The sequence below is a fragment of the Poecilia reticulata genome, linkage group LG8 (genome assembly GCF_000633615.1).
Source record: "Poecilia reticulata strain Guanapo linkage group LG8, Guppy_female_1.0+MT, whole genome shotgun sequence".
Lineage (NCBI taxonomy): Eukaryota > Metazoa > Chordata > Actinopteri > Cyprinodontiformes > Poeciliidae > Poecilia > Poecilia reticulata.
The window spans coordinates 19729356-19755718 of NC_024338.1; the positions used below are offsets into that span (position 1 = coordinate 19729356).

General features: G+C 41.9%; 1 protein-coding gene and 1 long non-coding RNA gene across 13 annotated transcripts in view; one reads left to right on the forward strand and one right to left on the reverse strand.

Moving 5' to 3' along the window:
• rbfox3a (RNA binding fox-1 homolog 3a) overlaps positions 1–26363 on the forward strand; it is a 553126-nt gene that overhangs the window by 97618 nt on the left and 429145 nt on the right. The gene's annotated exons all lie outside the window — the stretch shown is intronic.
• LOC103469052 (uncharacterized) lies at positions 1016–1408 on the reverse strand. Its single transcript, XR_534296.2, has 2 exons — positions 1172–1408; positions 1016–1088 (listed from the first exon to the last, which is right to left on the reverse strand). It is a non-coding gene; the product is annotated as an uncharacterized LOC103469052 (long non-coding RNA).

A 26363-nucleotide genomic window follows, 5' to 3' on the forward strand; every position in this document is an offset into this window, starting at 1 on the left:
CCCCCGCACACACGCACACACACATTCCTGCTTTGCCACAGATCTCAACGGCTGTCAGGGACTCTCAGCCCCGCACATTCACAACTATTATTGGAGATTGTGGAATGACACTAATTAAAGTCATTGATGTTTAAAATCAAGCGTCCCGCTTGTTTTGTCACAAAAGCTGGCGGAGCTGGTGAGCCGGTCCCGTCGCGCGGTTATCATGTCATTTGTTTTCAAGCCTGGTGGAGGAACGAGCGCGTGCGAGTCACTTCATTAAAAACAACACCTTCAGCTCCGCTTGAGATTTTTACATTTCAATTTCAGCTTTCATTTGCTGTTGGAGGAGTGTGATACTCAAACCCAGAGTCTACGTTTAATTTCACTTTCTAATAGAAGAACGACTTTAAATAAGCATCTTCCATGTTTAACTGGCTCAAGTGACTAAATTCAGATTTACAAAGCTCTAATTTCAGTTGGTTACACATTTCTACACTGCAAAAAATAACTTTTAGTTTAGCCTAGCAGTATAAATCTTGGCAAAAATAGAAAAACAAGAGGAATTACTTTGTGTCTTTTCTGCTTTTGAATATAAAACTCATACTTCCGTTGCTTTTTTGGTTTGTCTGCTCCGTCTTCTCAGTCGGTCATGACAGACGGCTGTTCACACTGAGCCAGGTTCTGATTCTGCTGTTTTCCTCTTCACTGTCGCCCCATGCATGGTCGGTATGAGACATTGCTGCAAATTCAACAAGGGAAGCAAGTGACTTAATGCAATCTGCTGGGTTTCCGTAGAGAGAAAACTTTCTAACCAAAGTGAATATTAAACTGAACTTGATTCATTGTTGATTGGTCAATTGGAACATATGTATGATTGATTTAACTGAATTTACTTTTTACATTTTTGCAATGGTGACATATACGTAAACCAAATTGAATTGGACCTGAAACCAAACACTGTCTTTAAAGCTGCTTGTCATGTCGGGTGTGAAACTGTTAACCCACATGCAAGAACACAGGCAGGAGAAACAGAAAAGTTTAACAGGTTTATTGTGAGGTGGAAAAAAGGACTGGTTCGAGCGGCGGGCAGCGGCAGCAACAGCACACTAAGAACAAGAACAGGGAAGATGGTGAGTATAAGGCTGGTGGGAAATCAGCGTTGCTCCAGATAACAAAAGSGAGAACTTACGGTGGTAGTGGTCTAGTGACGCCTGGGAGGGAAACAGAGATTCTGGGGTCCAGTTCGTTAAATCTTCGGGGAACGGACAGGTCGGCCAGGGCTTGGCGAACTTCAGAGCGGGCAGTAGTCAACTTGAGAGAGAGGGAAGGATTCAGCGGTCAGCCTTGGAGARGGGASTCGGGCATCTGACGGGTATCGTCCGCCAGCGTCACGAGGGAYGAAGAGGAGTGGATGTCCAGATCCGGACKCTCGGGGAGTTTCTGCAAAAAAGCAGAGATCCAAAAGGATCGGATTGCTAGATGAGCACAACAAGGAATACACAGCTTCAATGAGGGCTAKARGGCCACGAGAATACCATAATAGTCAACAAACTGGCGTCGAAGTGTTGGTAACCGCCTCTCTTAAGCTGCCGGTAAGGGTGTAATTGCCGACCGGTGTGTCGGTGATGTAAAAGATCTGTTCCCCCATGCAGCCATCTCCAGGACTCCATCTAGAGGAGAAAAACAAACCTGACCTCCACCCAGAACCTAACACTGCTGTTGATCTTTTTGTGTATTTCTTTGAACCATGGCTGAATTAAAAAACATGCTCTACGATGCTCATTGGGTCAAAACCATTAAACAGTGAGCCTTTGCCGCAGCAGTCCTGCCGACGCCAATCAGCTGCTCCCAAACCCTGCAACAGCTTCCCTGAACAATCATGGCTGCCGGTCAAAACAGAGTCTGCTTGAAGCGTCTCTGAATACTTTTCCTACTTTCATTAATAAGAAAACCAAAGTTTCAGACGCTGCAAACAAAAACTATGTGAATATCTTTGACTCTGTTTCTACAGTTTCTAACTTTTGCTGCATTTTCCTGATATTTGAAACTGATCGTGGATAAACCATCCACCACAGGCCACTGGGCTCCCCTCTGACCTGTCCACCCTGCAGATTTATAATCAGAAGCCTGTTTGGTCTCATAAGTTTAGAGTAATTTGACAGTGTTGCCAGAGAAGCTGCTGTGTCAGGTATTTTTGGTTTGCAGAGGGAGGACAAGCTGGAACAAGTTTCCACATCTAATCGGGTGCAGGAGGGCACATAATGGTCTCTGTTCGGTTGGGATGTGTTTGGCAGTTGGTCATCAGGAACTGCACAAGTTTCTGCAAGCTAGAGGTTTGATGTTCCCACATATTTATCTGGCCTTTTCTGATTATGCTTTTAATAACTAAAAAGAGCTCAGAGCTCACGTCAACAAGTCTTTGTTATATTTTTGCACTTAAATGCTGTTGAAAAAGCGACATTTCTGCCAAGATATTAACTCAAAAGTTTATAAATAATAAGATATAACACACTTTTCTTCTTGGCTCAGAAACTGAGACTCAGTATTGAGAAAAATACAGTTTCCAAACAAGACTATAGTTGAAATGTATTTCCAGCAAAGAAATGTTCATTTTTTGCAACTGTAGTGGACTAAAAATCAATTTGGGAAATATTTCCTGAAAGCTTTGAGTTGGTAGTTTGAAAATTATAAAATACCTTTTGCTTTGGAAATTAGCTGGAAACAAATGTTGGAGGATTTTAAAGCCTTTAAATTTGCCCTAATATATTATTTATTAAAAAAGTTTCTAAAGAAAACAGGTTTGAAATAAACCTAAAGGCAGGTTGGGTAAAAAAAAGAAAAGGTTTTGTAAAGATGGAGAAAAGGTTGGCTAGTATAAGTTTTTCACCATGAAAGTTGTTTTCTTATATATATAATTATTCAAGCGTTATAACCACGGCATATGACACCATGCCATATGCAGGTCAACCTGTTCAGGGTGTACTCCACTTCTCTCCAGTGATCTCTGGGTGTAGATGACGGATGGATGGATGTGTGGTGTTTTGTTGTTGCCACATTACCTACGACGTTGGAAATCTTTAGTCTTTAATCTACAATGGACCGTCGCATATTCACAGTTCAGTATTTACAGATTTATCTGTGAAATGTAACTTCAAATTGGTTACAGAAAATTTGTCTATTATCAAAATTTTCCATGGAGGAAATCTAAAATATTTTATGCACATTTCTACGTGATGCATTATTGGCTGGTGTTCGCAGAGAAAGCCAATCCAAGAGTGCCATTTTTTCCCTTGGCCATGATTGGCTGAACCCACAAGAGCAGAAATAAGAAAGACTTTCCACATTATCTTCTACCGTAACGCCAAGGCTCTTTCCACTGTGCATATTAATGAACAATAAGGTATATTTGGTGTTAAAATGTGTTTCAAGTCGCAGAATTTAGCTCTCTGTGGTTGACAGTATGTAGTCCACACTGTATCTCTAGCCTTATTGGAGATATGGCTAGTTCTAAAAATATAACTGGGCTCAAAGTAAACGATGCGATAGTTGGTCCATCTGCTCTAGACGACATCTGGGGTAGAAATTCACCTAGCAAAATGTAGATTTCTATCAGTTTCCAACCTTACCTTGGTTCAAAAGTGTTTTAAATTATTATTATCACATCACTTGTATGTCTAACTTTTACCCAGAGCTTTGCTTGTGATTGTGTTCTCATCTTCAACTGAACTTCAATACTTTCCACTAAAGATTTCTGTCTGCTTTGAACTAAAAGAGAAGCAGCATGTCTGTCTTTATGCATTAGTTACTTTCTTTTTATTTATTCTTTTACACAGTTAAATTCTTGAGGTTTCTGTTTGCTTGGCTTCCTTTTTTGTATAACAAAAGCTACCATGCTCAAGTTTTAGTTTGATTTGCATGATTCACAGATTGTCTGTTTTTATTCAATCATCCCATTAATGTTAACATCCTTAAGAGTCTTTACTGTCAGCTTTTTGAAGGACATTAGGAACAAAGCACAAAGTAAGTGAGTTTTAGTTTCAGCTTGCATCAGTCCCTCTGCAGATCCTAAAATAGTTGCTTTAAACACATCACCATCATCCTGTTTGAGGGATTTTTTCCCTACATATACCATTGTTATTTTCTAATAACCTAAAATTACCACGACACCTCAACTATTATTTAAAGGGGATATATTCCTGCATACTGTTGACCTTAAGTACCTTAAATAAATGTGACTTTTAAGCTCTGCACCACGCTGCTAAAGGTGAAAGGGTTTAGATTTAGAAGTAAGTGCTTTTTAAACCCTAAATGTCAAACGACTGAGCCAGCGGAGCCTGAAAGTCTTTCTTTTTAAAGCTGCATTTATGAAGAGTTTTTATTCTGATTCAAGGTGAGGATCTTTATTTGCCTTTTTTTCTGTCTTCATCAGAATTCAGAGGGAAAACAAAACCAGAGCAGGATAATTAACAGATAAGAATAATTATGGATGTAAAATTAATGGTGGCTAAAACACTTTATTCGACCAGAGGTTGAATGTGGGTTATATTCAGACATTTTACTTTATTCTAATTAGATGGCTGAAGAACTGGGCCAGTCTCTGGTCCAGTACTTCACTGGTTTGAATCCAACCTAAAGACAGAGACATCTTCATGTCAATAGGTGACTTTTCATCGGAGCGGACAAAAGTCTCGCACTGAGTACCCCAAGGTTCCATCTGTGGACCCCTCTTGTTTAATATCTACATGCCCCTGCTAGCACTGATTATAACAAACAGTCAGATTACAACAACAATGCTGATGATCTACAGTATCGTGCATAACTTTACAAAGCCATCAAGCACCGAACAGATGCTAGAACAAATCAATGTGTAAAGGAAAGGTGCCATAACTTTCTTCAGATGAACAGAAGCAAAACTGAATCTTTGTACTGACTCCTGATTGTTCCTCTTTATATCCACTTGAACCTTCAGAGACACAAAAAGACAATTACAAAGTCGACCTTCTATCACCTGAAGAACATTCCTAGGATTAAGTCAGGGTCACTTATTCACTTATTTACTTCATTATTTTGTCAAAATCTCTTTTCACTTTGACATTAAAGAGATTTTATTCATTTCTGTCATAAAAGCCAAATTTTATTGATCATGATTAATTTGTAAAAGCACTAAAAAGGGTAAAACACCCAAGGGGGTGACTCGTTTTCAAAAGCGCTGTATGAGCGCCTCTTACCCAGGGAAGGGATTTGTTTATTAGTATTGCTTATTCCCATTTTCTCCACCCAGTCAGTTCTGATGACCTTCAGATGTCAACAGTGAAGAAATGTTTTAATGAGATTTAAAAAAAAAAAAGTTTTCTAATTAAAAGTCATTGTTGAAAAGGAGATTCACCTCTTCCTGTTTCGCTTTAAGAAATAAAATTAGAGTTTTCCTGAGTCTCTGGAATCCCGGCTGATGACCCGTTTCCAGTCGGTCCCTCTTCAGTAGAACCGCTGCGGTAAATGCAATAATGAGTGGCCTTTATTCACTCCGCTCTGTTTGGTCTGTAGATGTCGCTTCTCCGTCCCTCTGAGGTCGATCAGCTGTGGCCGTGTACAGACATGTACGCAGGATTTCACTTTCTTCTCCTCTTTTTGTCCTGGACCACCCAATTTTTTCGAGGTGGTCAGAGGGTCGGTCATCTCACTTGAGGAGTGAGTGTTGCTCAGCTTGGGACGTCGTGGTTCACTGATTAGATTTAATAGATTTTTCAGCAACAATGGAGCTTGTTTCTGTTGCGAGGCAGCGAGGCAGAGCAGAACAGGGTCCATTACCATTCAGTTTCCTACAGTAAACAAGTAAAAGAAAGTGGAGCTGAAGAAGGCAATATGAAGTGTGTTTATGTGTATGTGTGTGTGTATATAAATATATATATATATATACTCAAACACCAGGAGTGTTGGAGCAGGACAAATAAATTGAATTTCCTTCGAAAAATAAGATGTTTTCTTAAAAGTCTGAATATGTTATTGCGTTTCCAGTTTTCACCTGTCAGGGTTTCTACACTTTTGTCCAAAGGTTTTTCCATCATGCTTGATTGGATTGTCCATCTGCTTTTTTCATCCATCTGTCCATTCATCTGTCCATACATCTGATTGTCTGTCCATCTGCTTTTCCATCCATCATTTCATTCATCTATCAGCTTGTTCATCCATCCCCCTGTCCATCCAACAATCTGCTTTCTGCTCTATTTGTCCATCTACTTGTTTGTCTGTCCGTTCATCCATCTTTCCATCCATCCACCTGCATGTTTGTCCATCTGTCTGTCCTGTTTGTGCGTTCGTCCATACCTCCTCTTGTTCATTTATTCATCCAACCAGCTGCTTGATTGTCATCCATCCATTGACACACGAACAAGAGTTTGTTCATGTGTCCATTTGTCCATCTGCTTGTCTATCCATCCATTCATCCATCTTTCCACCCATCCGCTTTTTCATTTGTCCGTCCATCTTCTTGTTTGTCCAAACATCCGTCCATCCATCTGCTAGACTGTTGTCCAATCATTCATCCATCCATCTATGAGTTTGTCCATCCACTTGCCCATCCATGCATTCATCCATTCATCCATCCGTCTGTCGCCTTGTCTACTGTCGTTCATCCATCCGTCAGTCAGCCATTGTGTGTCCATCCTTCGATCCATCCAGTGTCTTCTCTGTCCTTCATGCATCAGTCCACCCGTCTTCCTCATCTCTTTTAGTGTTTTGACCACAGTTGACACATTCGACATGAATTCATTGGAATTTTTTTTGTGCTAAAATCGGACTGAGTTTGATTCTGGAAAAGTTTGATTCAAGATTTGAGTTTCGTTTTCTCACACTCTGCCACCCTGACTGTTGGTGGACACATGGCTGAGCTCGTCCACCTTCAGTTTGGTGCAACGTACGCCAGATGGACACTTCCTGTTCAATTCTCCTTCCACTTACCAGCTCAGAATCGGTCAAATTATCTCCTTGAAATGACTTTTGGCTTCAGGTCCAAGTTCAATCCCTTTGCCTTTGGGTGGGAAGAATTGACAATTTCTGATTTGTAGCAGCAGTCCTCAGCCTCTTTTTGTCAAAACGTCTTTAAGGGATCCTCGACGCACGCTCTACCTTTTTATTTATGGCCGTTTTAGCATCTGGCTGGCAGCCACAGCCAGGCGCACCCCCCACAACGCCCTGCTTAAGATGCAGTAGAGCCTCTATGGGTTAGGAGGGCCAGCTCTATCAATCTGCTCCCTTCCGGCCCCCACGTCCCCCTGTGTGGTTAATCACTGCCACTAATTAGTGCTAATTACTCATTTCTGCCCAGGAGAGCCCCCCTCACTGGCTCACATTGATCTGAAGGTCCCCCGCTGCACCCCGCTGCTCGGCACTCCTCAGGTAAGGGAAGGGAGGGCGCAGGTAAGAGGGGAAGTCTTCCTCAGTCTGGTTTGTTCTGGTCTGCTTTTGGCCCGGCCCGGCTTAATGAACCAGCACCTTTTGCTCTCACTGTCATTAATTGTCCGCAGCCGTGACTCTGGTTTCCACCGCGTTTCGTTTCTGTTCTCCCAGTAATTTTCCTTTAATAGATTCAATTTGCTTTCATTTGCCTCGTATTGATTTATTTGTCCCGCTTTGTCCCGTCAACCATAGAAACCTATAATTTCTCAGAAAAGTTTGCGAGGGGATACGAAGGAAAGAAAAAAAAAAAACTCATTTAATTTGTTAATATTGAGCGAATCATTAAAAAAAAAGAGAGATGACAAATGATGTTGATATGAGGTGGAAGTGAGGCTTGACTAAAGCTGAACTCATTTCTTTGAAGCTGGTGGCGATATTAGGGGTTTCAGATCAGGTGCAAACAGTGGAGCTTAATGAGAGGCTGAGGGCTTGTTGAGGCTGACAGTCACGTTGCTAAACTCCATTATTTTATCTGACAGATCTTAACCTGTCAAAAATGAAACCTGCTAATGGAAGTTGAGTGCTTCATGTCAACCCTAAATAATTATACAATGACGGCTGATGGGGGTGGGGGGAAGAGTAAATTGGTATTTTGCAAATACATTTTAGGCTAAAGGGTAGCGGGTGTGTGTGTAATAGATTGCTGCAGCCTCTGTCAGAGGGACACGCAGGGCTCCACCGGGTGTCACTGGGAATCAACGCGAGGGTAAAGACTTTACCTCTCGCTGACCTCCAAACGTGTCCAGCTGTGGTAACTGTGACAGATGAACCGGCCACAATCATACCCCACAAACAGCGTTCCAGATAAGGCTGCCTGTGCCTCCAAGCAAGAAAAAAATAACAGTACGAACTCCTGCATGGACAGAAAAAAACAAAACAAAAAAAAAGCAATGACTTTTATTCCCAGTGGCTACAAATCTGAAGCAAACTCAGCCTCCTGGGATTAATTACTGCCGAAAAGATTCCAGAAATCACTAAGAAAACCTCTGAATTTGGTCAATGGAAAGCAGGATTTTTATATTTCATCTTGCGTTCAACAAGCAGCTGAACCGAGCTCACTGCATGTCCTCTCGCTCAAGCATTTATCAGCGAGACATTTGCCACCAAGGCCAAATAAAAGCCATACATAGAGGCTAAACCATGAATAGAAAACGCTGTTTATGTCTTTGTCATTACTCTGAGGGCTGCAAAGCAGCATATTTGATAGAAATCACTCACGGCCCTCTCAAAGGGAAGGGAAGCGGGCAGGATGGCAAACTTCACACTGCGGTGCAGGCGTTACACAAATGACAGGATCGCGCTCTCTTTCTGCACCGACGGCCTGATGGATTTTACGTGTCTGATGACAGGGGGGGTCAAACGACGCAGTGGTTAATGGCTTTTTTTTTTTTTTCACAGGAGCTCACAACCATGGTGACAGCACACGGTGTCACATACTTTGAATATACAATGCTAGGATGAAGACGACAGGATGAAGCTTGTCATTTAGTCATGGCTGGCTTATTTAATATTCCTTTGTTCTGTTTAGACGCCCTAGGCTGTTGCTGTAAGCGTAACATTATGCAACACTTGATAAATGAGGAAAAAATCCTTCCAAATCTTATTTTTCCATTAGTTCATCTTTGCAGTAAAACCTGTAATTTTAAAACAATTAGTCCCAGGTTTTGCTTGCTTGGCTGTTGTAATTAGTAGAAACAGTGAAATACCAATTCATCATGCTGTCGGGGTCTATTTAGATTTTTTAGTGTTTCAGTAATTTTACAGTCTCCAACCAACCATGCTGCAGTTTCCAGCACTGAAAATGGCTGCTTTTCTTATCGAGGAACACTTTGAGAAAAGGATGAATCAGACGCAAAGCAGCCATGTTTTCCTCAGTACATTGGAAAACATGTACTGTTTTCCAATGTGTTAAAACATTGGAAGCTCAACAGGTTAGCTGCTATCTGGTTCCCCAATACATGCTGGAGAGGAAATACTGGAAATTAGCTAAAGGTTTCTGGAAGACATCAGCAGGTAATTAGCATGTTTAACCATGTGCTTGTAAGAGAGGAATGATGGAAGTTGCGTTCATGTCTTGTTCAGATGTTTCTGTGTCATTTCTGTCAGTTTTTCACTCTCAAGCGAGGACGGGAACAGGTTTTTCAAAGCGTTTGCTTCATTTGACTCAGTGCAGTGTGAAAGTGAACCAGACCATCTGGAAATGCAACAAAAGTTACACATTTGGAACCAAATCTAATGGACCATCAGGTGTGAAAACACGGTACATTCTGATAGTTTGCTTGGGAGCGTACAGCAAGTAATTAAAAATGTTTACCCTAGTTAGGAGATGACATCGGTTAGGAAATCTCAGGATGGTCAGTTAGCTGCTTTCCTTACTAAGGACTCAGTTACTTACTCCTTATCCATCCAGTAGGAGGGTGATTGGTTCTTGATTGTTTTCCAAGTCATAACTGTCTGCTTGCAACCAGAATTTCTCTTGTTTACCACCAGAGGATTTGAGTAATTTCCCTCCTTCCGTTTTCAGACGTAGCCTGACTGACAGCCACCCTTTGCTCTGGACAACTCGGCACTTTTTCTGCCACCTTATACAGATCAAACATTTGAACTTCTGATGAAAGATTTCAGTGGTTTTGGGTTCTTAAAACTTTGGTATGACCTAGAGCTACAAGCTGACACTTAGAGCTGGTTTAAGAACTAGGTAATGTCTGCTGAGCTTTTCAGATTTTAGCATAAACATTTAAGGGCTCTTTTTTTTTTATCAGTGGCACCCAGAACCTAAATGCCACTGGGTTTTAAGGAGCAAGAAGATTATTAGGCTGTGGATTCCTCTCTGCCCTGGAGCTCTGTTTAGCTTCATTTCAATACAAAATACGTTTTGGGGAACTTGAGAAAAGTGGCTCAGACCAAATGCGATGCATATTCCCCCAGGAAAGTTCTGGATCTGCCCCGCTGGATCAGGGGATCTGGCTGCCAAATCCTCTGAAGATGATGGCGCTCCTCAAAGATGGTGGAGCTTGTTCCCCGATCAGCGGCTGAGCTCCGGCACCCTGGGGAGAAAGATCTGCTGCTTCGTTTACAATCCGTTTCCCATCACTGTAGATGTGTTGGAAGGTCGATGAACCAGGAAATTCAGGGTCCAACTCTTCAGCAAAGCCTCATTACTGCAAACCAAGCCCTGATCCTTCCTCCATATTTCCTGAAAAAGATGCCAAGGAACCCAAATCGTTGCTACGTCAGGTTCTGGTCTGGCTGATGAATGGCTGATCTCTCCTTCTTGAACTTCTGCTAATGACATGACCGTCTTCTACTGTCATTATACGTAATGCTGCCCTCCGCTGGTCATATTCACATATGGATAAGATATGGACTCACATAAGGGTTATAAATAGCCATAATTATACATTAATGATATAAAAGCATGCACATTAAACCTAACATGTCAGAGCATTTTCTATTTCATGTTTTTCACTAATTAAACTAACTAAAGTAATGCACCTTATTAAAATAGATTATTTCTGTTGGTATATTTTGGCTTAATAGTTTTTCTTGTCAAAATTTCATATCTACCTTTAAAGAATCAACTGTTTTAGAGCTTGTTTGGTTTTGTTTCCAGTTATGTTATTATTATCGATTATTTACTGTGAAAGCTTTTAGTGTACAGTCATTTCTTTTCAAAGTCACTGTGCATCCTTAATTTTGACATTTTAGCTCTTTAAGGATATTGTTTTAGATTTTTTTTTGTCTGAAATCAACTTTTTCTCTTAAATTTTGTCACAGCAGTTCAAAAAAAAAAAAAAAAAAAACGACTTTTAAGCATAAAGTGCATCATATTTTTATTTTATTTTTTTTACTTTACTGCTGCAGCCAGCAAAAATGTGTGGCAGTAGATGTATTGAAATATACAACTATGACATTATTAAGGTTTAAAGTGAATAATAAAATAAACCCAGATTGTGCAGGAATATATTTTAAAGCCATGCATATTAACTCTTGGCTTTTTTCAATCCTTCTTCTATATTTTTCTTGGTTTTTTTTTCTTTTTTTATTCTGCAATCCACTGAAACGAGTCTGAATATGTATTAAAAAATGTAAACACAATCAATCACCAGTCCAGAAGCGACAAGCAGTTTTGCACTGAGCTGTAACTCTGCAGCAGAGCTCCCTGCAGTGCATCCTCATGCAGCCATTGTTGTTTCGATTTTTCCTTTTTTTTAATCCACGTCTTGTGCTAAAACATGAAACTGAGACAGCAAAGCTAATTTTTTCTAATAAATTTCACAGAATTAAAGATGCCAAGCCTGTTCTCGGTTTGAAGAGACATTTATTTCTCGTCAGTGTGGCTCCCTTCGAAAGTGTATTCGTCTCTTCCAGTAAGATAAATCCCCTCCACATGATCGCTGTTCATTAAAGCTCAGAGACTCATTCAGGTTTATTTTTAGAGGGAGAGATTCATGGTTATAACTGTTGATTTTTTCCGCCCGGTCTGAAGGGTTTTTATTCTGCCGCCGCTGATCGTACCGAAGCAATATGTTTCCTGCTAGCAAACACGAGGGAGACGAGGTTAGAGGTGGGCTCCTCTACACTGGCGTTTTTAAAAATTCAGGGACAGGAATGTCATCTCTGCACAACTCGTATTTCTGTGTCAGAGCCATTTTAAACGGATCATTGGTATTCATACCTCCTGCTGCGTTTCCAGGCTATTCACAGCCTTGTAAATATAAACTTTTGTCGGCTTTCTCTTCTTCCGCCAACCGTGTTTAAGCAAAATTAATTAGTGTTTTGTTATTTTTATAAACTGTTCTCAAATTACTGAACAAGTGATGGCTATACCAGGCTGAAGCAACAGAGGAGCAGGAACAAAGGGAAGCTGATAGTCTGAGCCAACGTTTGGGTTGCAGAGGATCTTCTTTCCTCGTTAGGAAAAGCTGCTGATAAACAAAAGCTCTACCCTTAGAAAACACGCCAAATCTGCGCTTTGTTTATGGGGCTCTTCTGGAGGATTTGTCAGCATGATACTTTGTTTGTTTTTGTGTTTCTTTTCCCTAACACCCTAAACCCAAAATACTTCAACATAACTGAGAAACAGCAGGTGTCCAATGAAGATACCCCGTCTGTAAATAATATTTTAGTCTCTCTGCATGTGGAGGTGCTTCCACCAAGAGCAGGAACAAAACCTTTGAATCTGAAGCAGCCCCTGAACTGTTTTTAAATGTAAAATGAGTAAAAATAATAAACCAGCAGCGAGAACTCTGTTAGTGATGTTTATGCCGAGTCGTGATGCCGTTTCTTTGTCCTCCAACGCTTCCAAACAAGCCAGTCTTTTTCTGATTTTATATAAAGCTTTCCTACTTGTCAATAATCTCTTGATTTCTGCAGAATGAGTTGAAACAGTTTGACCGTACATGAGGTCAATGAGGTTATTGCTGATGTCTTTCTGCCTTGGCATGGCAGTTTCATGCATGCACACTCAGCAAACCCCTCCTCCCTGGACGTGGCGAAGGTGGAAAGTTTTTCAAACCTTGAGGTTACAACTAAAACATTTTAGAAAGGCCAGAAATTCATCATTAACTGATATATTATAAACTGAAATGTGATTTTTTTCCCCCTAAAAGTAAAAAAAAAAAGCAGAAAAAAACTGTCCACTTGCAGATTAAAACACAATTAAAGGATATATATTTATTTATTACATTGCCAGTACATTTTAATACCTTCTGTCAATATGCTAGAATTAGCTAGAAGGTTATTTTTCACCTCCCAGTCCCTGGAGCAGGGGTCTGCAACCTGCGGCTCCGGAGCCATGAGTGGGTCTTTGGATGTTCCACGACGGCCCTTAATAACTCTGACTTAAAGTGATAAAGATTCAACACGTGTTTTAAATATTAATTCAATAACAAATGCTGGTTTAAGTAGTTTTTTAATTAAATAAATTAATTTGTAACTTATCCTCATGTTGGAAAATATGAACTTTTAAAAAATGTCCATAAATTTCAACAGAAGGAAATGTTTCCATATTCCTTCTTATGCAATTCTTTTTGTTTTCTTTTTCTTTTTTGCTAACTTTAAAACAGAAATAAAATGGAGTTTAAAAAGGAGAATTTATTTCTGAACTAGACATGTATCAAAAATTATAAGGTGATGTAACATTTACAGCTCTAATTATGTCTTATTTTGCTGATCTGGAGGCAAAAATGGCTCTTGGGGTGAAAAGGCTGCAGATGTCTGGTTTAGACGGATGGCAAAAATCTACAAAACGACACTTAGTAAGAAGTACTAATGCTGGAAGTGACGTAGTGTGCATGCCAGTCCTGTAGGAGGCGGTGAAACTTTGTAAACCTTCTGATACCGAGGCGTGCCTTGTACGTGAGCAGGTAATCCGAGTCTCTGCTGGCGGCATAAATGTTCCTCACTGGGCAGATTTTCTAAGTAATCTGAAGACGTGCAGCAGGCAGGCAGAACATGGAGGTCGGCCATTTTTGTTGTTGTATGAAGGTGAAAACTCAGCCTGATGATGATCAGACCGATGCTGTCGTTTCCAAATGTTTACATAGACATGATCCGCATTGACTTTCTACTTTTGTGGTTCTGGTCCGGCCAGTTACCATGGAAACGGGAGTCCAAAACCCACCAAAACGTTTGTGTTTTTCCGTCTCGCCGTTGTCTGTGTGCGTTTTTGCTGCATAACTGTATCTCAGCACCAGATGAGCGGTTTTCTGTTGCATTGCACCAACTCCTAATTGACCTTTAATTCTTTCTCGGGAGCCTCGTGCGTTTCTTTTCTCAACTCGCGACATGTAAAGTCATAATCCTGAAGCTAAGGAGCCCTGCAGACTCCAACCTGCAGGCTCTTCCTAGTCATTAGACGAGCCGGCGGTGCTGCTGGCTGTCGCTGCCACCGAGGGGCCTGTCCACGGCTGCAGCCGACATCTGTTGCCGTAATGTAGCGTTGGGGGCTCCGACGGGCAACAGGAACTGATTTATAACATTCTCTGTTTAAGTGGCTGTCTTAAGGTAATTATAAACTGGTGGTGGGGGGGGGGGATCCTACTAATTGCACCTTCCCTGATCTGTAATGAAGGCCAAACAGCGTGATTGGGCCCATCCTGCGTGTCTCAGCCAGTGGAGGAGCGAGGGCAGCTGAGCTTGACCAGTTAGTGTTGGTTTAGCTCTGGGCTGGAGCGCCTCACCTGCTGTTATGCCTCGTCTTCAGCCAATTTCTCTTGAGTAATTAACTGTGATGCCACATATGGCGCCTTGGTGGAAAGTCTGATCGCTGGCGGATGCGGAGAAGTCGGAGAGAAGAAGCGAGCGCGGGGAACCCTGCGGTGGCCAAAGCTCCGACTGCTCTCCGCCGAGCCTAAATGGGATGACTGGAAAATTCTTTTGACATGCACAATTAAAAACAAATGTTGTTTCCACATGACATAAATGAGTCTAATTAATCACTGAACAAATGAATTATTAGGAAGATTAGAAAATGAGGTAGATTAAGTACACCAATGAGGCTTGAATTATTAACAGTATTTGTATCGGTTGATTGGGATGTTGTATGGAAAGAGAACAGATGACGATGTAATTAAAGGTAGAGTTTTACATACTTGATGCATGGGAACGTTCATGCAGCAAATGAATAAAAATGTTCCCAAAAATGGAACATCTGCCGGCGATGATGTTTTCTCTTCTATTTATCGCTTGAGCCTTCAAAACATTTCAGACGAGTTTCACATTTATTCCCCGTTACTAGCAGCAACTCCAGATGTTTGACTTTCTCACATCACCTAGAGCAACGGCAGCAGAACCGCTGCATCTACAGAGAGACTGCAGCAGATGTTTGGGAAAAAACACTTTCTTCCATCAAACTGAAGAGATTTCTTTGCATTTTATGGATGAATTGTTTCACCATATTTGACAACAAGAAATGTAGGAATAACCAGGAGTTCAGGAATAACACGCGCCACAGAAAAAGTATTGCAAACTCTCAGAACATTAGCAAACATAATGGAGAATTTACAAAACATGCAACAGGCATTCTTACATCGTCTGTTCTGAAGAAAAAACGTAGTAAAGGTCAATTGTGATCTGATGAAAGAGGATGTAGAAAAAAATCCTCCTCCTTGGATTAGTTCGTTGGAACTGCTTTGAGCTTGGTTTCAGATCAGTTCGCTGTAGTTTCCATTTCTCGCCTGTAAGTGAATCATTTTTGGACTAATTCATTTAACAATTCCAACGTTTTGGCTGATATTTTGGCTGCTTGTGTTTTTCCTGTTTGACTTTCATGTTGGAGAGTTTGGGAGCCACTGATCTGGACTACCTGTGTTTTTATTTGCAGGCTCCAGTTAGACGGTTTGCTCTGTGAATCTCACCTGGAGCATTACAGGAAAATGTTCTGTAAAGGGCTGGAAAAGATTAAATGATCAAATCTGACAACACAGAAAACCACTTTAGTTTTCTTTTCATCCATGCTCCCCATCTGAGTGGTTGTGTCTTATCTCTGTGATTTTACAGCAATATTTTTCTTTTTGTGCTCCTCTAATCCAGATGAAAAATCTTTGACCTTTTCTGCAGTTCATCTGGAACGTTTTCACAACGCTTCACTATTTCTACATTTTATTATGTTAAAACCTTATTACTAATTGCTAATTGCTAAGGATGAGGCTCAGTGCCTCCAAATCCGAGGCCATGGTCTCGAGCCGGAAAAGGGTAGAGTGCCTTCTCCGGGTCAGGGGGGTCGTCCTGCCTCAAGTGGAGGAGTTTAAGTATCTGGGGATCTTGTTCACGAATGAGGGAAGAAGGGAACGGGAGATCGACAGGCGGATTGGGGCAGCGTCTACTGTGAAGCGGGCGCTGTACCGGTCCGTCGTGGTGAAGAGAGAGCTGAGCCAAAAAGCGAAGCTCTCGATTTACCGGTCGATCTACGTTCCCACCCTCATCTATGGTCATGAGCTTTGGGTCATGACCGAAAGAACGAGATCACGGGTACAAGCGGCCGAAATGGGTTTCCTCCGCAGGGTGGCTGGGCTCTCCCTTAGAGAGAGAAGCTCGGTCATCCGGGAGTTTTTCGCCCTCCTGCTCCCAGGAGGGCAAAAAACTGCTCTACAATGACTACCATTGGTTTTAGCTGTCAAGTTGTTAGCATAACGCGCTAAATCGTAAATGTATCGGTGATATATGAAAGACACAGGGACGCAGTGCTTTGCTACTAATTGTCAACACTAATATAACTAGATAAAAAGGTCAGAAAAAAGTCTTAAAGAAAATGGCGAGGGAGGGGGATGGAGGTCAGCTATACTAGCTTGACTATGACAACCTTAACATTTAGATGTGCTGTGGAATTCAGTGTGTTTCGATTTTGTTAAAAAGATTTTATTTGTTGCTGTGTATCATGTCTTTGTTTTTTATGTCTCTGTGTGAATCTTATCAATCCCTGACAGATGATCAGTAGAGCAGGTGTTTAAATTAGCTAATTAACCGCCGCTGTGTTAGGTTAGCTAATAGCAGTGGTAGCTAATCTACCACAGTGATCACTTATTAATAATCTCAAAATAAACATCAAGCCTGAATAAACTGGAACAGACTGGATGTTCTGTTCTTTGTGTGGGAAATGTTTGAGTGTTTTTGTGCTGTTGAATCTTGAAACAAAATGGTGGTGGTGTCGGTTGCTATGGCAACGAGTCTGTGTGTGTGTGTGTGTGGCGTAGCCAACATAAAGAGTGAGATAAAATAACAATATGAGTAGTTTTGAGTTGTTCAACGGTTCGTCTGCATTATTTTTCTCTTTGCTGTGGAGCACCGCACTAAATTTTATAACTACATCTCCAAGTTTCATTTTGTTAACAGAAGCGTTCTACCACAGCAGTGCACCTACGGATGGCGTGTAAAAGGATGGTCCGTCTTGCGTTGTGCGCATGCCCACGATGTAAACGACGACATGCGACGTTAGAAATCCAAGCACTACTGGGGAAGTTCTGGCTCGATCCAAACCTGCAACAACCTCCAACTCTAAAGGTCGACTTTTGTAGCAGCTCTGCTCTGTATTGTTTCTGTAAACAGGATTGTTTTTCCAAGTCATTGGCGAATTGATCTGTTCTGCTGTGTTTTGCATGCAGGAACCTAACGTGACAGAGGCTGTTCAGACTTCAGGACTGGCATTTGTACCATAATCCGTTAGAACATCGTGGTGCTGCAGAATTCACCCTGAGCAAAGATACTATGCATTCATAAAATATGCTTTAAATGCATATTCTTATGTATTTTTACTAAGTTAGTGCAAATTAGATGATAAATACTAGAAGGAAGCCACAAATCAGAGCCAACTTACAGCCAATCAGAAGCATCGTAAGTCAGTATTACCAGGATGTTTTTCTTTCACTCTTCAAAAGTTGGACCCAAACTTTTATCAACAATAACTCGTAAAAATATCTTAATCAAGATAAAGATCCTTCCTTAATCATAACGAAGAGCTTTGAATTGCCTAAGCTGACAGCCATGAGACATTAAAATAAGTGAAGAATGATTCCTCAGTTTTCATGAGCAGATGTTGAGTGAGTGAAATAAATGTGCTGCTTCTGCTTAACATTTTTCAGAAACTGAGCATGCATACTTCGAAAGTTAGCAGACATATTTACATAATGAACATAGCAAAGTGCAGAACCTGGTGGAGAAATACATCTGACAGTCGATTCATACTGGCGCTAAAATGCATTTCATTATTTCAGCATGCATAGATGTGCAAAGACAATGATTGTTAAAGCTGCTAGATTGATTAATGACTTGCACAGCCCTGCAGAAGGAATGACATTTCAAATTTCATGCATTATTTTGGCTATAAATCACTTGTCAAGTGATCAAAGAAGCACAATAATCTGCAGTTCATGTCGACTCCTGTACGGAGCGGCGCAGCATGATTAAAGCAGGTAGTGGAGGTTGTGTCTTAAGCACCGAGTTGCAGAGAAAAGAGTTTCTATCGAGTGAGTGTCACAAAAGCAAGATTAGGGGATCAAGTGCAGAAAGATGAGAGAGGAATTTAGTGGAATTGACAGCATGTTCGAGGGTTTCTGAGAGGAAGAGGAGACGGGAGACAGGGCGATAATTTTCCAGATTTGGAGGGTCAAGATTAAGCTGTCTGATTATGAGGAGAGTGAAATGAACCAATTCTGAAGAGATGTGCTGATGCGGCGTGGTGTGAAGGCTGCGGGGATGACGGGGGTGTCAGAGTGTCCGATGGATGACCTGATATGAGACAAAAGGCAGGAGCGTTCGCCGTCTGCAGCGCTGCACTCTTACAGGCCACTTTAATAGGTACACCTGTTGCTTTTACCCAGACATCCACATATCCAGCTCATTCTGGGGAACTTGGTGGGAATCAGGAATCCTGATTAGATCCAAATGTCACCTCTTCTGACTGCTTTAAGGACTATGAAGGTCATCGGTCTGGGTGAGTGTGGCTCAGTAGGAAGAGTAGCCGCCTACGTTCATATCGATGTGTGAATGTTCAAAATGCAAAAACACAAAATCTTACCAAGTATTCTTGTTCTAGTTTCTATATCTTCGTTTTGTCTTATTTCAAGTGGACTAACTTACAAGTAACAGATTTTGCTGACCCAGAACTTATTGCGATAAACTATAATGTCTTGTTTTGAGACCATTTTCAACTAATACAATGGAAGTGGCATAATATATAAATTAATTAATTAATAATACATAATTCTAATGAACACTTAACACTGGAACTGGAAGACATTTTAAATATCCAAAAATAAATAAAGAAAACAACAAATAAGATGAATTATGAAGTCTCTGTAAACAAAATTGTCCTTCAAAACCATTGAGACCAAAATCACCAGACTGAGGATTTTTATCATCCAGTTTTTGGTAGAAAGAGCAAAAAGAGAAAAAACAATAAATAATGTAAATGGAAATCATTTAACTCGTTTCATTTATCATGCAATTAATTGATTTATATATATATTTCTAGTGCAAACAACTTGTTACAATTGAAATAATAGGAGCTTATTTTAATTCAGTAATTCCTTAATATTGAAATCGAAAAAGTATTAAATCTACTGGTGAATAATTTTACTTTTAACATTGTAGTTTTCCATGTTTTTCATCAATATTAAAGATTATGGACTGGAAACAAGCTCCTCTTGTTGCTTATTGTAGTTGGTTCTCTTACTTTAAGTTGACGAAGATATTTGATATTTAAAAAGAAACTAAACCAAAAATACTTGGTAATATTTTGTGTTTTTGCAGTGTGGAGTGAGGCTACATGTCACAAAGGTCCGGTCAGGTGGAATAACTGTCATGGATGTGCAGCTGACAAATTCATCAAATGTGTGACATCATCACGTCAAACCGTCTCCAGGCAAGGTGTACCTAATAAAGTGGCCGGTGAGTGTGTTTATGCACACATCATAGCAGGGGCTTTGGCACGCCGCCGTGTCTTCGCGGTGAATTTAAAGGACCAATAAGGAATCAGGATTTCTCATGGCTGTAATTAGCCAATCGTTTCTAATGGTGTCCGTAGCAACGCATTTCATGGCGGCGTCATTTTCCCCCGGCCAGTTTGCCTTGAAGTGTAATTTCTGCCTGAGCGTTTAGACGCAGAGCTATCGATTGCATTCAGTGAATGATCTGCTCAGAAACCCATCATCTACCTTAATGATGTCACTTCTCTTCGCTTGCTTTCCGTTAATACCAGGCATGCCGACGTGACGCGGCCGACTCGCCAACAACGAGGCCTCTGAAGCTCGCTTAGTTTGCATCTGGGTCATTTAATCAATTTATACAATTGCACCTCTTTAACATATTGATATGCAGTTGCCCTGGAACGCGTGTGGCCTTTTATCCCCTCGAGTGAAACAAACTCCAAGGGAGCTTTGGAGATCTTCTGCCGTTATTTATCATGTGGCATTTAGCTGGGCGCTGATGATGGCAGCCCTCCCTTTTAATTAAAGGTTCAACCTCGTCACTGGATGACAAATTGACTGGTTTTTGTCTGGGAAAAGTGGAGGAACATGCCTGGACCGCAGATGTCTGACGTCAGATTGTGTTGGGGGCGGTGGGGGTGGGGGGAGTTAGCTCCCAGTATCTGTTTTTAAATGCTGCAACGCTTCCTCTGTGAGTCAGTCTTAAATTTTATGTGACCTTCTGTTTGTGCAGATACAGGATCTGCAGCCCGGTCGGTAGCAGCAAAAGGCTAATGGTCCATCCTCCGGTTATTTTACGGCAGGCTGGAGAATGTGTCCACTTTGCATGGTTCCCTTCTTCCATTTTTCAAACTTCGCCTGAGTTGGGGGTGACACAGCTTGAAACAGGTTTCGGGAGAAGCAGCAACACAAATGGAAGAGCGGGCCCAGATGATACAATCACTTTGTTCAGCATGAACACTTCTGCAAACATGTAGGGGTTGGAGCGGAGGGGGGGCTCTGGCAGGGCAGGCGCCAAGGCTTCAGTGTAAGATGAGATGGTGTAAACAGGCAGATTGGCTCTCTTCACAGCGTTGGCTCCTTGAGATTTCATGCTAGCTGGATTTATAGAGAGTCACAGTGCAGTGAAATGTGCCTCGGGCTCCTCCGGGGCCAGTCTCAGAGCGGCTGCAGAGCTGTGAACCTCAGATGATAAACCAAGTATAAATCCATAAAAAGAGAGGGAAAAATATATTTTACATTCCTCAAAATAGAGGCTCGTCATTTTAATGTGACTCTCACATGGGAGCAGCCTGCCCTCCCTGCCTCCATGTTCATCATGTCAGAGTGTTTATTACAGGTATTCTACCTCTGCTGCAGCTTTTTCAAAAACGCTGTAAAATCAATCTTTAGAATCACGGCTTGGTTTCCTATGCAAAACATTTTCACATTTAATTATGAAACGTTTCCTACTGTGGGGTCAAAACAAGGCGAACATGTCCAGTTATCAAATTACAGGCACTTTAATCTAATTCATTTTAATAAACTTCAGTGCTAAGCAGACCAGTTCTACTGAAGAGGATTAGGGCCACTAAAAAAATCAATTCTGACTTTAATCTCAGAATTTTGCCTTTTTTTCTCAGATTTTTTAAAACATTTTGTTTTTCAGAATATCCAGGAGCTACTGCAAGAAATGCAAGCTTGATCTTGAAATCTTTGTGAAATACATAACAAACCGATGGTTTGGTACTAAATCAGAAACATATCTGATAGTTTTCACATATGAAAGTGTCACCAATCAGATGAAAACATTGGATTTGAGCCGCTCAGGCAGCCATGAAAAGCTGGATTTGGTCTTCTTGTGTTAAATTAACCATAACAATAGTTAAACCACTGTCGCCCTTTATAATTATACAAAACTTTAAACATATCTGGTTTTCTAACTTCCTGCATTTGAGAGTTTTACATTTTTGACCAGAATGGTATTTTATGGGAAAAAAACGAACTTCTCCAATTGTGGATTAATAAAGTGTGTGAGTGAGATGGAGTCAGAAGTTGTGAAGCCTGCTGGGATTCATGAGCAGATGAATGACGGATCAGCGGAGGTGGACGCCTTGAGCCAGCAGCGACTCGGCTGCTGATGAAAAGGCCGACGTTTCTCTCGTCCTGCTCTCTGGGGCACGGCGCCCTGCATGTTTTAGATGTTTCCCTGGTTTGAATTGATGAGTCATTAACGAGCTGCTGCAGAACTGGACGACCTGCTGAGGAGGTAATTCATTCCTTTGAATGGAGTATGTTGGAGCAGAGGCATGTGAAAAACAGGCAGGGCAGCGCGCCCCGACAGCCTGGATGGAGATAAACTGGAATAGATAAATGCTACAAATATAGAAAAATGTTAAAAATGCCAAACAATAATACATGCCACATCAGGTGAACCGTATGAGTTATCTGGGAAATGTGTATTTCCATCCATCCATCCATTTTCTTGCACCCTTTTTCCCTCAGTGGGGTCGGGAGAGGTGCTGGTGCCCATCTCCAGCCAATGTTCCGGGCGAGAGGCGGGGTCACCCTGGACAGGTCGCCAGTCTGTCGCAGGGCAACACAGAGACACACAGGACACACAACCATGCACACACACACTCACACCTAGGGGCAATTTGGAGAGGCCAATTAACCTGACAGTCATGTTTTTGGACTGTGGGAGGAAACCGGAGTGCCTGGAGAAAACCCACCATGCACAGGGAGAACATGGAGACTCCATGCAGAAAGACCGGGGCCGGGAATCAAACCCAGAACCTTCTTGCTGCAAGGCAACAGCTCTACCAACTGCGCCACTGTGCAGCCCGGAAATGTGTATTTGTAACTTGATTTGAATTTCTACAAAATAGGCGACTGCATCTGTGAAATAGATGCCTTGTTGTTGTTATTTACACATTAATTAGATCTTTCTCCTGCTCCTGTCGCTAAAAACAGTAGTAGATCATTTTGTTTTCATGAGAAACTTGGCTGTATTGTGGAAAAATTTAATTACTACCTTCAACTTTAAGGAAAGTGAGTTTCCAAACAGCAGATGTTTAGCTTTTTGCTGCAGGTCACGGGGTCTGCTGGACATTTACTGGTCTTAATTGTCCCATATTTAGCTTTACGTTTTCTGCTCAGTGACAAATTATAGAAGATTACAAATATTCTGCAGTATGAGGACCTGAAAACTGATCAGGTGGAACCAAAGGTAGAAATAAATCTGAGTAACACTTAGAAAACTGCTATAAAGGTTATTTGTTCTACGTCAACCATAATAAGTCATGTAACTTTAAATAATTTTAGCCATTAGGGTTCTAGGTAGCATTGTATCGAGATATTTCAGTGTCAGGAGAATTTTCTGCTGAATATTTTAGATTTGCTCAAAGAAAGAACCAGAATTTTCCAGCCATCAGCGAAGATCCCAGATCATATGAGCGACTCTGCACAACAAAAGGCCACAAAAACACACGGCTAGATGAGAAAGTTCACAGATTCACTGCCTCCTGCAGACCTGGCATGCACAGGTCGGCAAGCACATTGTGCCAATTGGGATTTTAGTTTTGCTGCTGGTTAAATGCAGTTTATTTCTGAAACATCACATAAACAGGGTTTAGAAAAGCAAAAGCCAATTACTGTTTTTGTAGTTTTCAGACGGTGCTACATTACAGGAATAATGTTTCACTTTTTACATTTGTTTTTGTTAGTGAGTCTGGACCGCTTTGAATTATTTCCTGTTCAAAATTCAAGTGGAGAAATTCAGACAAAATACTCTTTAAAACACAATTTGAGATTTCTGAGTTTTCTTAAGTCTGTTCAGCGACGATTTTCAAAAACTTGAACAATAATATTTACAATCAAGTTTAAAAAATGTGAGTTTTATTGAGAAATTCAGTTATCTTGTTGAAAAGTTCGTTTTGGCTTATTTCAAGTGTATGGTGATATTTCCACTAAAACTAGACCAAAAATACGTAGTAATATTTAGTTTTTGCAGTGAACTGTGCCTCAGACAAGCCTCAACGTTTCTGCTCTGGTTCTCTTCCTGGGTGCCTTGTCACTACAAGGACTTTTCATTCTTATTTTCACTTTCCAAAACTGCAGATCTTCATTTTTACCCCCCATCTTAAAGCAACATACCACACTCATGGCTTGAGTCTGTGTTGGTCTGATGCAGGGAGCCTGCAGCGCTCCTGAATCCTGCGTGCTGAAGTTTCTCCCATCAGGACCAAACATGTCAGCCAAAGGTGCGCGTAGAAAAGCATACGTTTCCGATTAAAATGTTAAGGCGCTCTTTAATGACGCCGCGATCCGAACGTTTGATTAGAGGGCTGTAAAATTGCTCATTTCTGTAACCGACACCATTAAACAGACAGAAGAAGCAGGTTGTCCCTGAGCACCGCGGAGTGGACCGGGAATGATCGAGGGGCTGCAGCTCCCTAATGATGGTCCCCTGCAGAGGGGACAGTTGTCTCCGCTATGAGCCCTACTTCCTTGACGGCCCCTGGGATTCCTTTGTCCTGTTGTAAACTATTCTGAAGGAAGGACATTTAATTGCCCAGCACACACTAATGAGTTTGCAAACTAATTAAAGGGGGTATATTACGCCCTGTGGAGACCCACATCACTAAGAAAGCCAGGGACATCTTTAATGAGGAGCCTTGATAACCCTTCAAAGGAGGGATGTGTAGTGTCTGTAATGATGCCCAGGGTAAAGCCAGGCTCAGCCTCAGAAAGTGTGTGTGTGCGGTGCTGTGTGTGTCCCTCACCTCGGGTGTGTGGAGACTTGCAAGCAGATGCCAAGTGTTTTCAGTCCATCGCCCACAGCTACCTACCTACATGTCCTAATCAAAGAGTTTCACTCTCCTTCCAATGGGTTCAAAGAGACCGGCTCCACCTCTTCTCTCAGTGGGTGGCGCGCAAAGATTTCTGCCTTGTTTCACTTTTCCTGCGTTACTCAATTATTCGCCGCAGCATAATCAGGATTATTACGGAATCAGAGGGGACGTGGAATCAAAGATGCAGCGGCGGAAATGACGAAGGCGAAGGTGTGGGATGCGCAGATGGACCGCACATGCCATCGGGATCGATGAAGGTCGTGATGAGGCCTGGTTCTGGAGTTCATTAAGTCACCTGAAGAGCTTTTATGTTCACAAGCAAACGAAACCAGTGTTGCTCTCCGTCACGTCGGCTGCAGCTCCTGCACCAGCAGTCCACCCTGCAGTAAACAAATGTATTCCAGTGTTTGTGTGCGCGGTCACACTATTTTCCTTCCAGACAGTGACGGCTGTTATTTTGCCCGTGGCTCCTGTCAAAACTAACATGGCTTAATTGACTGTGAGCGAATGAGCTCCTGGATTGATCCTGTCAGGCTCCTCAGGAAGTGATGCTGCTCCATCTGTGAGGCGCAACTCCAGCGACAGCAGCAATCTGTTGCTTGGGAATGAGCCAAGGATTGGGGCGGAGGGCGGAGAGGCTGGGGGGGAGGGAGGAAAAAAAAAGTCAAAATTACAGAAAGTACCTCAGGCGCTGTGTATTTTCTGATCAGCTGTCAGTGATGACACACTCTCATGAACATGCACACGGAAATAAAGCGGCAAAAAAATAAAACGTCAGGCAGACGGATCCACATATACACAATGTAATTTTTGCATCATGGTTAGCAATGTCACATTTAAGGGTTTGGGGGGGGGTTGTGTTTCTCCCTGAAGGTATGGCATGAAATCAGAATGGTCTTGTCTGGCTTGTTAGACATTTGATGTCTGGCGAGGTTGTCCTCAGGGTATATCCAAAACACAACCTGTCATCCTTCCCCTCTCTGCTGTCATCGGTCCGAAAATTGGTGGCATATTCTGTCATCTTTGGTTCTTACCTGCAGCTCGGCTCAGCCAGGCCCAGTCTTGACCCCCCCACGCCCCACCAGCCCTTCACCTCTCTTTCTCTACACTCGCCTTTCATCTCTCACAGTCTGTCTTTTCGCCGGGAGATACTGTACTTCCTCGGCTCGAGTGCGAGACGCAGCAGCGCCTTCTGGCACGATTAAATATTTAGATGGCTGTCTGTGTGGATGGTGGCTCGGAGACGCGCAGGAATAATCTGGGAGACAGCTGCTGCAGCACATCTGGGTGTCACTGATATCCGGGGAAGGTGTGCGGCGGGCGTTGCTATGGAGGAAGGAGACTTAAGAGACACAGCTGTCAATCAGCTGGGTGTCATCGGCGCCGAGGCGTCATAGTGTCCCTCTGTGGCGGGACGACTGACGGCTGACAGACTGAGACTGCCATTGATGTCTGAGCTGCATGCACTGTTTTTGGCACCAGAATACTTCCATCAGCAGCGAGTGGAGCGTAGTCAAAAATACAGCAGCTCAGCTTCTCTAAACTCCGTCTTCATCTACTGTGATTAAATGCAACCAGTCAAGTTTTATTCGTAAAGCACATTTCAGCAACAAGGCAGTTCAAAGTGCTTCACATCATGGAAACGTAAAAACATAAACCTGTCATATAC